Here is a 16,981-nt window from a genome sequence, read left to right on the forward strand (position 1 = left end):
GTTTCGCACGGATTTGAAGCTAACTCGTTTGTTTCGCATGCTGTTGAATCTAAATAATGTATATCACAAGTATTTGAAGCTAAACCATTTGTTTCGCTTGGATTCGAAGATAAGCCTTCTACTTCGCATTGATTAGATGCTAAATCATGTGTTTCGCATGGATTTGATGCTAACTCGTTTGTTTCGCATGCCTTTGAAGCTAAATCATGTATATCACAAGTATTTGAAGCTAAGCCATTTGCTTCGCATGGATTCGAAGATAAGCCTCCTACTTCGCATTGATTTGAAGCTAAATCATGTGTTTCGCATGGATTTGAAGCTAACCCGTTTGTTTCGCTTGCTGATGAAGCTAAATCAAGTGTATCACAAGTATTTGAAGCTAAACCATTTGCTTCGCCTGGATTCGAAGATCAGCCTTCTACTTCGCATTGATTAGATGCTAAATCATGTGTTTCGCATGGATTCGAAGATCAGCCTTCTACTTCGCATTGATTAGATGCTAAATCATGTGTTTCGCACGGATTTGAAGCTAACTCGTTTGTTTCGAATGCAGTTGAAGCTGAATCATGTATATCACAAGTATTTGTAGCTAAACCATTTGCTTCGCATGGATTCGAAGATAAGCCTCCTACTTCGCATTGATTAGATGCTAAATCATGTGTTTCGCATGGATTTGAATCTAACTCGTTTGTTTCGCATGCAGTTGAAGCTAAATCATGTATATCACAAGTATTTGAAGCTAAACCATTTGTTTCGCATGGATTCGTAGATTATACTTCTACTTCGCATTGACTTTAATCTAAATCATGTGTTTCGCATGGATTTGAAGCTAACTCGTTTGTTTCGAATGCAGTTGAAGCTGAATCATGTATATCACAAGTATTTGAAGCTAAACCATTTGCTTCGCTTGGATTCGAAGATCAGCCATCTACTTCGCATTGATTAGATGCTAAATCATGTGTTTCGCACGGATTTGAAGCTAACTCGTTTGTTTCGCATGCCTTTGAAGTTAAATCATGTATATCACAAGTATTTGAAGCTAAACCATTTGTTTCGCATGGATTCGAATATAACCCTTCTAATTCGCATTGATTTGAAGCTAAACCATTTGTTTCGCATGGATTCGAAAATAAGCCTCCTACTTCGCATTGATTTGAAGCTAAATCATGTGTTTCGCAAAGATTCGAAGCTAACTCGTTTGTTCCGCATGCTGTTGAATCTAAATAATGTATGTCACAAGTATTTGAAGCTAAACCATTTGTTTCGCTTGGATTCGAAGATAAGCCTTCTACTTCGCATTGATTAGATGCTAAATCATGTGTTTCGCATGGATTTGAAGCTAACTCGTATGTTTCGCATGCTGTTGAAGCTAAATCAAGTTTATCACAAGTATTTGAAGCTAAACCATTTGCTTCGCATAGATTCGAAGATAAGCCTCCAACTTCGGATTGACTTGAAGCTAAATTATGTGTTCCGCTTGGATTTTAAGCTAACCCGTTTGTTTCGCATGCTGTTGAAACTAAATCATGTATATCACAAGTATTTGAAGCTAAACCATTTGTATCGCATGGATTCGAAGATAAGACTCCTACTTCGCATTGATTTGATTCTAAATCATGTGTTTCGCATTCATTTGAAGCTAACTCGTTTGTTTCGCATGCAGTTGAAGCTAAATCATGTATATCACAAGTATTTGAAGCTAAACCATTTGTTTCGCATGGATTCGTAGATTATATTTCTACTTCGCATTGACTTTAATCTAAATCATGTGTTTCGAATGGATTTGATGCTAACTCGTTTGTTTCGAATGCAGTTGAAGCTGAATCATGTATATCACAAGTATTTCAAGCTAAACCATTTGTTTCGCATGGATTCGAATATAACCCTTCTAATTCGCATTGATTTGAAGCTAAATCATGTGTTTCGCATGGATTTGAAGCTAACTCGTTTGTTTCGCATGCTGTTGAAGCTAAATCAAGTATATCACAAGTATTTGAAGCTATATCATACGTTTCGCATGGATTCCAAGATAACCCTTCTAATTCGCATTGATTTGAAGCTAAATCATGTATTTCGCATGGATTTGAAGCTAACTCATTTGTTTCGCATGCTGTTGAAGCTAAATCATGTATATCACAAGTATTTGAAGCTAAACCATTTGTTTCGCATGGATTCGAAAATAAGCCTCCTACTTCGCATTGATTTGAAGCTAAATCATGTGTTTCGCATAGATTCGAAGCTAACTCGTTTGTTCCGCATGCTGTTGAATCTAAATAATGTATGTCACAAGTATTTGAAGCTAAACCATTTGTTTCGCTTGGATTCGAAGATAAGCCTCCTACTTCGCATTGATTAGATGCTAAATCATGTGTTTCGCATGGATTTGAAGCTAACTCGTATGTTTCGCATGGATTTGAAGCTAACTCGTTTGTTTCGAATGCAGTTGAAGCTGAATCATGTATATCACAAGTATTTGAAGCTAAACCATTTGTTTCGCATGGATTCGAAGATAAGCCTCCTACTTCGCATTGATTTGAAGCTAAATCATGTGTTCGCATGTATTTGAAGATAACTCGTTTGTTTCGCATGCTGTTGAATCTAAATCATGTATATCACAAGTATTTGAAGCTAAACCATTTGTTTCGCTTGGATTCAAAGATAAGCCTTCTACTTCGCATTGATTAGATGCTAAATCATGTGTTTCGCATGGATTTGAAGCTAACTCGTTTGTTTCGCATGCTGTTGAAGCTAAATCATGTATATCACAAGTATTTGAAGCTAAACCATTTGTTTCATATGGATTCGAAGATAAGCCTACTACTTCGCATTGATTTGAAGCTAAATCATGTGTTCGCTTGGATTTGAAGATAACTCGTTTGTTTCGCATGCTGTTGAATCTGAATCATGTATATCACAAGTATTTGAAGCTAAACCATTTATTTCGCTTGGATTCAAAGATAAGCCTTCTACTTCGCATTGATTAGATGCTAAATCATGTGTTTCGCATGGATTTGAAGCTAACTCGTTTGTTTCGCCTGCATTTGAAGCTAAATCATGTATATCACAAATATTTGAAGCTAAACCATTTGTTTCGCATGGATTCGAAGATCAGCCTTCTACTTCGCATTGATTTGATTCTAAATCATGTGTTTCGCATTCATTTGAATCTAACTCGTTTGTTTCGCATGCAGTTGAAGCTAAATCATGTATATCACAAGTATTTGAAGCTAAACCATTTGCTTCGCTTGGATTCGAAGATCAGCCCTCTACTTCGCATTGATTAGATGCTAAATCATGTGTTTCGCATGGATTTGAAGCTAACTCATTTGTTTCGCATGCTGTTGAAGCTAAATCATGTATATCACAAGTATTTGAAGCTAAACCATTTGTTTCGCATGGATTCGAAGATAAGCCTCCTACTTCGCATTGATTTGAAGCTAAATCATGTGTTTCGCATAGATTCGAAGCTAACTCGTTTGTTTCGCATGCTGTTGAATCTAAATAATGTATGTCACAAGTATTTGAAGCTAAACCATTTGTTTCGCTTGGATTCGAAGATAAGCCTTCTACTTCGCATTGATTAGATGCTAAATCATGTGTTTCGCATGGATTTGAAGCTAACTCGTATGTTTCGCATGCTGTTGAAGCTAAATCAAGTTTATCACAAGTATTTGATCTAAACCATTTGCTTCGCATGGATTCGAAGATAAGCCTCCAACTTCGGATTGATTTGAAGCTAAATTATGTGTTCCGCTTGGATTTTAAGCTAACCCGTTTGTTTCGCATGCTGTTGAAACTAAATCATGTATATCACAAGTATTTGAAGCTAAACCATTTGTTTCGCATGGTTTCGTAGATTATACTTCTACTTCGCATTAACTTTAATCTAAATCATGTGTTTCGAATGGATTTGAAGCTAACTCGTTTGTTTCGAATGCAGTTGAAGCTGAATCATGTATATCACAAGTATTTGAAGCTAAACCATTTGCTTCGCATGGATTCGAAGATAAGCCTCCTACTTCGCATTGATTTGAAGCTAAATCATGTGTTTCGCATGGATTTGAAGCTAACTCGTTTGTTTCGCATGCTGTTGAAGCTAAATCAAGTGTATCACAAGTATTTGAATCTAAACCATTTGCTTCGCATGGATTCGAAGATAAGCCTCCAACTTCGGATTGATTTGAAGCTAAATTATGTGTTCCGCTTGGATTTTAAGCTAACCCGTTTGTTTCGCTTGCTGATGAAGCTAAATCAAGTGTATCACAAGTATTTGAAGCTAAACCATTTGCTTCGCATGGATTCGAAGATAAGCCTCCTACTTCGCATTGATTTGAAGCTAAATTATGTGTTCCGCTTGGATTTTAAGCTAACCCGTTTGTTTCGCTTGCTGATGAAGCTAAATCAAGTGTATCACAAGTATTTGAAGCTAAACCATTTGCTTCGCCTGGATTCGAAGATCAGCCTTCTACTTCGCATTGATTAGATGCTAAATCATGTGTTTCGCATGGATTCGAAGATCAACCTTCTACTTCGCATTGATTAGATGCTAAATCATGTGTTTCGCACGGATTTGAAGCTAACTCGTTTGTTTCGAATGCAGTTGAAGCTGAATCATGTATATCACAAGTATTTGAAGCTAAACCATTTGCTTCGCTTGGATTCGAAGAGCAGCCCTCTACTTCTCATTGATTAGATGCTAAATCATGTGTTTCGCACGGATTTGAAGCTAACTTGGTTGTTTAGCATGCCTTTGAAGCTAAATCATGTATATCACAAGTATTTGAAGCTAAACCATTTGTTTCGCATGGATTCGAAGCTAACCCTTCTAATTCGCATTGATTTGAAGCTAAATCATGTGTTTCGCATGGATTTGAAGCTAACTCGTATGTTTCGCATGGATTTGAAGCTAACTCGTTTGTTTCGTATGCAGTTGAAGCTGAATCATGTATATCACAAGTATTTGAAGCTAAACCATTTGTTTCGCATGGATTCGAAGATAAGCCTCCTACTTCGCATTGATTTGAAGCTAAATCATGTGTTCGCATGGATTTGAAGATAACTCGTTTGTTTCGCATGCTGTTGAATCTAAATCATGTATATCACAAGTATTTGAAGCTAAACCATTTGTTTCGCTTGGATTCAAAGATAAGCCTTCTACTTCGCATTGATTTGAAGCTAAATCATGTGTTTCGCATGGATTTGAAACTAACTCGTTTGTTTCGCATGCTGTTGAATCTAAATCATGTATATCACAAGTATTTGAAGCTAAACCATTTGCTTCGCTTGGATTCGAAGATCAGCCCTCTACTTCGCATTGATTAGATGCTAAATCATGTGTTTCGCACGGATTTGAAGCTAACTCGTTTGTTTCGCATGCTGTTGAATCTAAATCATGTATATCACAAGTATTTGAAGCTAAACCATTTGTTTCGCTTGGATTCGAAGATAAGCCTTCTACTTCGCATTGATTAGATGCTAAATCATGTGTTTCGCACGGATTTGAAGCTAACTCGTTTGTTTCGCATGCTGTTGAATCTAAATAATGTATATCACAAGTATTTGAAGCTAAACCATTTGTTTCGCTTGGATTCGAAGATAAGCCTTCTACTTCGCATTGATTAGATGCTAAATCATGTGTTTCGCATGGATTTGATGCTAACTCGTTTGTTTCGCATGCCTTTGAAGCTAAATCATGTATATCACAAGTATTTGAAGCTAAGCCATTTGCTTCGCATGGATTCGAAGATAAGCCTCCTACTTCGCATTGATTTGAAGCTAAATCATGTGTTTCGCATGGATTTGAAGCTAACCCGTTTGTTTCGCTTGCTGATGAAGCTAAATCAAGTGTATCACAAGTATTTGAAGCTAATCCATTTGCTTCGCCTGGATTCGAAGATCAGCCTTCTACTTCGCATTGATTAGATGCTAAATCATGTGTTTCGCATGGATTCGAAAATAAGCCTCCTACTTCGCATTGATTTGAAGCTAAATCATGTGTTTCGCAAAGATTCGAAGCTAACTCGTTTGTTCCGCATGCTGTTGAATCTAAATAATGTATGTCACAAGTATTTGAAGCTAAACCATTTGTTTCGCTTGGATTCGAAGATAAGCCTTCTACTTCGCATTGATTAGATGCTAAATCATGTGTTTCGCATGGATTTGAAGCTAACTCGTATGTTTCGCATGCTGTTGAAGCTAAATCAAGTTTATCACAAGTATTTGAAGCTAAACCATTTGCTTCGCATAGATTCGAAGATAAGCCTCCAACTTCGGATTGACTTGAAGCTAAATTATGTGTTCCGCTTGGATTTTAAGCTAACCCGTTTGTTTCGCATGCTGTTGAAACTAAATCATGTATATCACAAGTATTTGAAGCTAAACCATTTGTATCGCATGGATTCGAAGATAAGACTCCTACTTCGCATTGATTTGATTCTAAATCATGTGTTTCGCATTCATTTGAAGCTAACTCGTTTGTTTCGCATGCAGTTGAAGCTAAATCATGTATATCACAAGTATTTGAAGCTAAACCATTTGTTTCGCATGGATTCGTAGATTATATTTCTACTTCGCATTGACTTTAATCTAAATCATGTGTTTCGAATGGATTTGAAGCTAACTCGTTTGTTTCGAATGCAGTTGAAGCTGAATCATGTATATCACAAGTATTGGAAGCTAAACCATTTGTTTCGCATGGATTCGAAGATAAGCCTCCTACTTCGCATTGATTTGAAGCTAAATCATGTGTTCGCATGGATTTGAAGATAACTCGTTTGTTTCGCATGCTGTTGAATCTAAATCATGTATATCACAAGTATATGTAGCTAAACCATTTGTTTCGCTTGGATTCAAAGATAAGCCTTCTACTTCGCATTGATTAGATGCTAAATCATGTGTTTCGCATGGATTTGAAGCTAACTTGTTTGTTTCGCCTGCATTTGAAGCTAAATCATGTATATCACAAATATTTGAAGCTAAACCATTTGTTTCGCATGGATTCGAAGATCAGCCTTCTACTTCGCATTGATTTGATTCTAAATCATGTGTTTCGCATTCATTTGAATCTAACTCGTTTGTTTCGCATGCAGTTGAAGCTAAATCATGTATATCACAAGTATTTGAAGCTAAACCATTTGTTTCGCATGGATTCGTAGATTCTACTTCTACTTCTCATTGACTTTAATCTAAATCATGTGTTTCGCATGGATTTGAAGGTAACTTGTTTGTTTCGAATGCAGTTGAAGCTGAATCATGTATATCACAAGTATTTGAAGCTAAACCATTTGCTTCGCTTGGATTCGAAGATCAGCCATCTACTTCGCATTGATTAGATGCTAAATCATGTGTTTCGCACGGATTTGAAGCTAACTCGTTTGTTTCGCATGCCTTTGAAGCTAAATCATGTATATCACAAGTATTTGAAGCTAAACCATTTGTTTCGCATGGATTCGAATATAACCCTTCTAATTCGCATTGATTTGAAGCTAAATCATGTGTTTCGCATGGATTTGAAGCTAACTCGTTTGTTTCGCATGCTGTTGAAGCTAAATCAAGTATACCACAAGTATTTGAAGCTATATCATTCGTTTCGCATGGATTCCAAGATAACCCTTCTAATTCGCATTGATTTGAAGCTAAATCATGTATGTCGCATGGATTTGAAACTAACTCATTTGTTTTGCATGCTGTTGAAGCTAAATCATGTATATCACAAGTATTTGAAGCTAAACCATTTGTTTCGCATGGATTCGAAAATAAGCCTCCTACTTCGCATTGATTTGAAGCTAAATCATGTGTTTCGCATAGATTCGAAGCTAACTCGTTTGTTCCGCATGCTGTTGAATCTAAATCATGTATATCACAAGTATATGTAGCTAAACCATTTGTTTCGCTTGGATTCAAAGATAAGCCTTCTACTTCGCATTGATTAGATGCTAAATCATGTGTTTCGCATGGATTTGAAGCTAACTTGTTTGTTTCGCCTGCATTTGAAGCTAAATCATGTATATCACAAATATTTGAAGCTAAACCATTTGTTTCGCATGGATTCGAAGATCAGCCTTCTACTTCGCATTGATTTGATTCTAAATCATGTGTTTCGCATTCATTTGAATCTAACTCGTTTGTTTCGCATGCAGTTGAAGCTAAATCATGTATATCACAAGTATTTGAAGCTAAACCATTTGTTTCGCATGGATTCGTAGATTCTACTTCTACTTCTCATTGACTTTAATCTAAATCATGTGTTTCGCATGGATTTGAAGGTAACTTGTTTGTTTCGAATGCAGTTGAAGCTGAATCATGTATATCACAAGTATTTGAAGCTAAACCATTTGCTTCGCTTGGATTCGAAGATCAGCCATCTACTTCGCATTGATTAGATGCTAAATCATGTGTTTCGCACGGATTTGAAGCTAACTCGTTTGTTTCGCATGCCTTTGAAGCTAAATCATGTATATCACAAGTATTTGAAGCTAAACCATTTGTTTCGCATGGATTCGAATATAACCCTTCTAATTCGCATTGATTTGAAGCTAAATCATGTGTTTCGCATGGATTTGAAGCTAACTCGTTTGTTTCGCATGCTGTTGAAGCTAAATCAAGTATACCACAAGTATTTGAAGCTATATCATTCGTTTCGCATGGATTCCAAGATAACCCTTCTAATTCGCATTGATTTGAAGCTAAATCATGTATGTCGCATGGATTTGAAGCTAACTCATTTGTTTTGCATGCTGTTGAAGCTAAATCATGTATATCACAAGTATTTGAAGCTAAACCATTTGTTTCGCATGGATTCGAAAATAAGCCTCCTACTTCGCATTGATTTGAAGCTATATCATGTGTTTCGCATAGATTCGAAGCTAACTCGTTTGTTCCGCATGCTGTTGAATCTAAATAATGTATGTCACAAGTATTTGAAGCTAAACCATTTGTTTCGCTTGGATTCGAAGATAAGCCTTCTACTTCGCATTGATTAGATGCTAAATCATGTGTTTCGCATAGATTCGAAGCTAACTCGTTTGTTCCGCATGCTGTTGAATCTAAATAATGTATGTCACAAGTATTTGAAGCTATATCATACGTTTCGCATGGATTCCAAGATAACCCTTCTAATTCGAATTGATTCGAAGCTAAATCATGTGTTTCGCATGGATTTGAAGCTAACTCGTTTGTTTCGCATGCTGTTGAAGCTAAATCATGTATATCACAAGTATTGGAAGCTAAAGCATTTGTTTCGCATGGATTCGAAGATAAGCCTCCTACTTCGCATTGATTTGAAGCTAAATCATGTGTTCGCATGGATTTGAAGATAACTCGTTTGTTTCGCATGCTGTTGAATCTAAATCATGTATATCACAAGTATATGTAGCTAAACCATTTGTTTCGCTTGGATTCAAAGATAAGCCTTCTACTTCGCATTGATTAGATGCTAAATCATGTGTTTCGCATGGATTTGAAGCTAACTTGTTTGTTTCGCCTGCATTTGAAGCTAAATCATGTATATCACAAATATTTGAAGCTAAACCATTTGTTTCGCATGGATTCGAAGATCAGCCTTCTACTTCGCATTGATTTGATTCTAAATCATGTGTTTCGCATTCATTTGAATCTAACTCGTTTGTTTCGCATGCAGTTGAAGCTAAATCATGTATATCACAAGTATTTGAAGCTAAACCATTTGTTTCGCATGGATTCGTAGATTCTACTTCTACTTCGCATTGACTTTAATCTAAATCATGTGTTTCGCATGGATTTGAAGGTAACTTGTTTGTTTCGAATGCAGTTGAAGCTGAATCATGTATATCACAAGTATTTGAAGCTAAACCATTTGCTTCGCTTGGATTCGAAGATCAGCCATCTACTTCGCATTGATTAGATGCTAAATCATGTGTTTCGCACGGATTTGAAGCTAACTCGTTTGTTTCGCATGCCTTTGAAGCTAAATCATGTATATCACAAGTATTTGAAGCTAAACCATTTGTTTCGCATGGATTCGAATATAACCCTTCTAATTCGCATTGATTTGAAGCTAAATCATGTGTTTCGCATGGATTTGAAGCTAACTCGTTTGTTTCGCATGCTGTTGAAGCTAAATCAAGTATACCACAAGTATTTGAAGCTATATCATTCGTTTCGCATGGATTCCAAGATAACCCTTCTAATTCGCATTGATTTGAAGCTAAATCATGTATGTCGCATGGATTTGAAGCTAACTCATTTGTTTTGCATGCTGTTGAAGCTAAATCATGTATATCACAAGTATTTGAAGCTAAACCATTTGTGTCGCATGGATTCGAAAATAAGCCTCCTACTTCGCATTGATTTGAAGCTAAATCATGTGTTTCGCATAGATTCGAAGCTAACTCGTTTGTTCCGCATGCTGTTGAATCTAAATAATGTATGTCACAAGTATTTGAAGCTAAACCATTTGTTTCGCTTGGATTCGAAGATAAGCCTTCTACTTCGCATTGATTAGATGCTAAATCATGTGTTTCGCATAGATTCGAAGCTAACTCGTTTGTTCCGCATGCTGTTGAATCTAAATAATGTATGTCACAAGTATTTGAAGCTAAACCATTTGTTTCGCTTGGATTCGAAGATAAGCCTTCTACTTCGCATTGATTAGATGCTAAATCATGTGTTTCGCATGGATTTGAAGCTAACTCGTATGTTTCGCATGGATTTGAAGCTAACTCGTTTGTTTCGAATGCAGTTGAAGCTGAATCATGTATATCACAAATATTTGAAGCTAAACCATTTGTTTCGCATGGATTCGAAGATAAGCCTCCTACTTCGCATTGATTTGAAGCTAAATCATGTGTTTCGCATGGATTTGAAACTAACTCGTTTGTTTCGCATGCTGTTGAATCTAAATCATGTATATCACAAGTATTTGAAGCTAAACCATTTGCTTCGCTTGGATTCGAAGATCAGCCCTCTACTTCGCATTGATTAGATGCTAAATCATGTGTTTCGCAAGGATTTGAAGCTAACTCGTTTGTTTCGCATGCTGTTGAATCTAAATCATGTATATCACAAGTATTTGAAGCTAAACCATTTGTTTCGCTTGGATTCGAAGATAAGCCTCCTACTTCGCATTGATTAGATGCTAAATCATGTGTTTCGCATGTATTTGAAGCTAACTCGTTTGTTTCGCATGCTGTTGAAGCTAAATCAAGTGTATCACAAGTATTTGAAGCTAAACCATTTGCTTCGCATGGATTCGAAGATAAGCCTCCAACTTCGGATTGATTTGAAGCAAAATTATGTGTTCCGCTGGGATTTGAAGATAACTCGTTTGTTTCGCATGCTGTTGAATCAAAATCATATATATCACAAGTATTTGAAGCTAAACCATTTGTTTCGCTTGGATTCAAAGATAAGCCTTCTACTTCGCATTGATTAGATGCTAAATCATGTGTTTCGCATGGATTTGAAGCTAACTCGTTTGTTTCGCCTGCATTTGAAGCTAAATCATGTATATCACAAATAGTTGAATCTAAACCATTTGTTTCGTAGGGATTCGAATATAAGCCTTCTACTTCGCATTGATTTGAAGCTAAATCATGTGTTTCGCATGGATTTGAAGCTAACTCGTTTGTTTCGCATGCTGTTGAATCTAAATCATGTATATCACAAGTATTTGAAGCTAAACCATTTGTTTCGCTTGGATTCGAAGATAAGCCTTCTACTTCGCATTGATTAGATGCTAAATCATGTGTTTCGCACGGATTTGAAGCTAGCTCGTTTGTTTCGCATGCTGTTGAAGCTAAATCAAGTATGTCACAAGTATTTGAAGCTAAACCATTTGTTTCGCATGGATTCGAAGATCAGCCATCTACTTCGCATTGATTTGATTCTAAATCATGTGTTTCGCATTCATTTGAATCTAACTCGTTTGTTTCGCATGTCTTTGAAGCTAAATCATGTATATCACAAGTATTTGAAGCTAAACCATTTGTTTCGCATGGATTCGAAGATAAGTCTCCTACTTCGCATTGATTTGAAGCTAAATCATGTATTTCGCATGGATTTGAAGCTAACTCATTTGTTTCGCATGCTGTTGAAGCTAAATCATGTATATCACAAGTATTTGAAGCTAAACCATTTGTTTCGCATGGATTCGAAAATAAGCCTTCTACTTCGCATTGATTTGAAGCTAAAACATGTGTTTCGCATAGATTCGAAGCTAACTCGTTTGTTCCGCATGCTGTTGAATCTAAATAATGTATGTCACAAGTATTTGAAGCTAAACCATTTGTTTCGCTTGGATTCGAAGATAAGCCTTCTACTTCGCATTGATTAGATGCTAAATCATGTGTTTCGCATGGATTTGAAGCTAACTCGTATGTTTCGCATGGATTTGAAGCTAACTCGTTTGTTTCGAATGCAGTTAAAGCTGAATCATGTATATCACAAGTATTTGAAGCTAAACCATTTGTTTCGCATGGATTCGTAGATAAGCCTCCTACTTCGCATTGATTTGAAGCTAAATCATGTGTTCGCATGGATTTGAAGATAACTCGTTTGTTTCGCATGCTGTTGAATCTAAATCATGTATATCACAAGTATTTGAAGCTAAACCATTTGTTTCGCTTGGATCCAAAGATAAGCCTTCTACTTCGCATTGATTAGATGCTAAATCATGTGTTTCGCATGGATTTGAAGCTAACTCGTATGTTTCGCATGGATTTGAAGCTAACTCGTTTGTTTCGAATGCAGTTGAAGCTGAATCATGTATATCACAAGTATTTGAAGCTAAACCATTTGTTTCGCATGGATTCGAAGATAAGCCTCCTACTTAGCATTGATTTGAAGCTAAATCATGTGTTCGCATGGATTTGAAGATAACTCGTTTGTTTCGCATGCTGTTGAATCTAAATCATGTATATCACAAGTATTTGAAGCTAAACCATTTGTTTCGCTTGGATTCAAAGATAAGCCTTCTACTTCGCATTGATTAGATGCTAAATCATGTGTTTCGCATGGATTTGAAGCTAACTCGTTTGTTTCGCCTGCATTTGAAGCTAAATCATGTATATCACAAATATTTGAAGCTAAACCATTTGTTTCGCATGGATTCGAATATAAGCCTTCTACTTCGCATTGATTTGAAGCTAAATCATGTGTTTCGCATGGATTTGAAACTAACTCGTTTGTTTCGCATGCTGTTGAATCTAAATCATGTATATCACAAGTATTTGAAGCTAAACCATTTGCTTCGCTTGGATTCGAAGATCAGCCCACTACTTCGCATTGATTAGATGCTAAATCATGTGTTTCGCACGGATTTGAAGCTAACTCGTTTGTTTCGCATGCTGTTGAATCTAAATCATGTATATCACAAGTATTTGAAGCTAAACCATTTGTTTCGCTTGGATTCGAAGATAAGCCTCCTACTTCGCATTGATTAGATGCTAAATCATGTGTTTCGCACGGATTTGAAGCTAACTCGTTTGTTTCGCATGCTGTTGAATCTAAATAATGTATATCACAAGTATTTGAAGCTAAACCATTTGTTTCGCTTGGATTCGAAGATAAGCCTTCTACTTCGCATTGATTAGATGCTAAGTCATGTGTTTCGCATGGATTTGATGCTAACTCGTTTGTTTCGCATGCCTTTGAAGCTAAATCATATATATCACAAGTATTTGAAGCTAAACCATTTGCTTCGCATGGATTCGAAGATAAGCCTCCTACTTCGCATTGATTTGAAGCTAAATCATGTGTTTCGCATGGATTTGAAGCTAACTCGTTTGTTTCGCATGCTGTTGAAGCTAAATCAAGTGTATCACAAGTATTTGAATCTAAACCATTTGCTTCGCATGGATTCGAAGATAAGCCTCCAACTTCGGATTGATTTGAAGCTAAATTATGTGTTCCGCTTGGATTTTAAGCTAACCCGTTTGTTTCGCTTGTTGATGAAGCTAAATCAAGTGTATCACAAGTATTTGAAGCTAAACCATTTGCTTCGCCTGGATTCGAAGATCAGCCTTCTACTTCGCATTGATTAGATGCTAAATCATGTGTTTCGCATGGATTCGAAGATCAGCCTTCTACTTCGCATTGATTAGATGCTAAATCATGTGTTTCGCACGGATTTGAAGCTAACTCGTTTGTTTCGAATGCAGTTGAAGCTGAATCATGTATATCACAAGTATTTGTAGCTAAACCATTTGCTTCGCATGGATTCGAAGATAAGCCTCCTACTTCGCATTGATTTGAAGCTAAATAATGTGTTCCGCTTGGATTTTAAGCTAACCCGTTTGTTTAGCTTGCTGATGAAGCTAAATCAAGTGTATCACAAGTATTTGAAGCTAAACCATTTGCTTCGCCTGGATTCGAAGATCAGCCTTCTACTTCGCATTGATTAGATGCTAAATCATGTGTTTCACATGGATTTGAAGCTAACTCGTTTGTTTCGCCTGCATTTGAAGCTAAATCATGTATATCACAAATATTTGAAGCTAAACCATTTGTTTCGCATGGATTCGAATATAAGCCTTCTACTTCGCATTGATTTGAAGCTAAATCATGTGTTTCGCATGGATTTGAAACTAACTCGTTTGTTTCGCATGCTGTTGAATCTAAATCATGTATATCACAAGTATTTGAAGCTAAACCATTTGCTTCGCTTGGATTCGAAGATCAGCCCTCTACTTCGCATTGATTAGATGCTAAATCATGTGTTTCGCACGGATTTGAAGCTAACTCGTTTGTTTCGCATGCTGTTGAATCTAAATCATGTATATCACAAGTATTTGAAGCTAAACCATTTGTTTCGCTTGGATTCGAAGATAAGCCTTCTACTTCGCATTGATTAGATGCTAAATCATGTGTTTCGCACGGATTTGAAGCTAACTCGTTTGTTTCGCATGCTGTTGAATCTAAATAATGTATATCACAAGTATTTGAAGCTAAACCATTTGTTTCGCTTGGATTCGAAGATAAGCCTTCTACTTCGCATTGATTAGATGCTAAATCATGTGTTTCGCATGGATTTGATGCTAACTCGTTTGTTTCGCATGCCTTTGAAGCTAAATCATATGTATCACAAGTATTTGAAGCTAAACCATTTGCTTCGCATGGATTCGAAGATAAGCCTCCTACTTCGCATTGATTTGAAGCTAAATCATGTGTTTCGCATGGATTTGAAGCTAACTCGTTTGTTTCGCATGCTGTTGAAGCTAAATCAAGTGTATCACAAGTATTTGAATCTAAACCATTTGCTTCGCATGGATTCGAAGATAAGCCTCCAACTTCGGATTGATTTGAAGCTAAATTATATGTTCCGCTTGGATTTTAAGCTAACCCGTTTGTTTCGCTTGCTGATGAAGCTAAATCAAGTGTATCACAAGTATTTGAAGCTAAACCATTTGCTTCGCCTGGATTCGAAGATCAGCCTTCTACTTCGCATTGATTAGATGCTAAATCATGTGTTTCGCATGGATTCGAAGATCAGCCTTCTACTTCGCATTGATTAGATGCTAAATCATGTGTTTCGCACGGATTTGAAGCTAACTCGTTTGTTTCGAATGCAGTTGAAGCTGAATCATGTATATCACAAGTATTTGTAGCTAAACCATTTGCTTCGCATGGATTCGAAGATAAGCCTCCTACTTCGCATTGATTTGAAGCTAAATTATGTGTTCCGCTTGGATTTTAAGCTAACCCGTTTGTTTCGCTTGCTGATGAAGCTAAATCAAGTGTATCACAAGTATTTGAAGCTAAACCGTTTGCTTCGACTGGATTCGAAGATCATCCTTCTACTTCGCATTGATTAGATGCTAAATCATGTGTTTCGCATGGATTCGAAGATCAACCTTCTACTTCGCATTGATTAGATGCTAAATCATGTGTTTCGCACGGATTTGAAGCTAACTCGTTTGTTTCGAATGCAGTTGAAGCTGAATCATGTATATCACAAGTATTTGAAGCTAAACCATTTGCTTCGCTTGGATTCGAAGATCAGCCCTCTACTTCTCATTGATTAGATGCTAAATCATGTGTTTCGCACGGATTTGAAGCTAACTTGGTTGTTTAGCATGCCTTTGAAGCTAAATCATGTATATCACAAGTATTTGAAGCTAAACCATTTGTTTCGCATGGATTCGAAGCTAACCCTTCTAATTCGCATTGATTTGAAGCTAAATCATGTGTTTCGCATGGATTTGAAGCTAACTCGTTTGTTTCGCATGCTGTTGAAGCTAAATCATGTATATCACAAGTATTTGAAGCTATATCATACGTTTCGCATGGATTCCAAGATAACCCTTCTAATTCGAATTGATTCGAAGCTAAATCATGTGTTTCGCATGGATTTGAAGCTAACTCGTTTGTTTCGCATGCTGTTGAAGCTAAATCATGTATATCACAAGTATTTGAAGCTAAACCATTTGTTTCGCATGGATTCGAAGATAAGCCTCCTACTTCGCATTGATTTGAAGCTAAATCATGTGTTCGCATGGATTTGAAGCTAACTCGTTTGTTTCGCATGCTGTTGAAGCTAAATCATGTATATCACAAGTATTTGAAGCTAAACCATTTGTTTCGCATGGATTCGAAAATAAGCCTCCTACTTCGCATTGATTTGAATCTAAATCATGTGTTTCGCATAGATTCGAAGCTAACTCGTTTGGTCCGCATGCTGTTGAATCTAAATAATGTATGTCACAAGTATTTGAAGCTAAACCATTTGTTTCGCTTGGATTCGAAGATAAGCCTTCTACTTCGCATTGATTAGATGCTAAATCATGTGTTTCGCATGGATTTGAAGCTAACTCGTATGTTTCGCATGCTGTTGAAGCTAAATCAAGTTTATCACAAGTATTTGAAGCTAAACCATTTGCTTCGCATGGATTCGAAGATAAGCCTCCAACTTCGGATTGACTTGAAGCTAAATTATGTGTTCCGCTTGGATTTTAAGCTAACCCGTTTGTTTCGCATGCTGTTGAAACTAAATCATGTATATCACAAG

The sequence above is a fragment of the Megalopta genalis genome, unplaced genomic scaffold (assembly GCF_051020955.1).
Source record: "Megalopta genalis isolate 19385.01 unplaced genomic scaffold, iyMegGena1_principal scaffold0043, whole genome shotgun sequence".
Taxonomy (NCBI): Eukaryota; Metazoa; Arthropoda; class Insecta; order Hymenoptera; family Halictidae; genus Megalopta; species Megalopta genalis.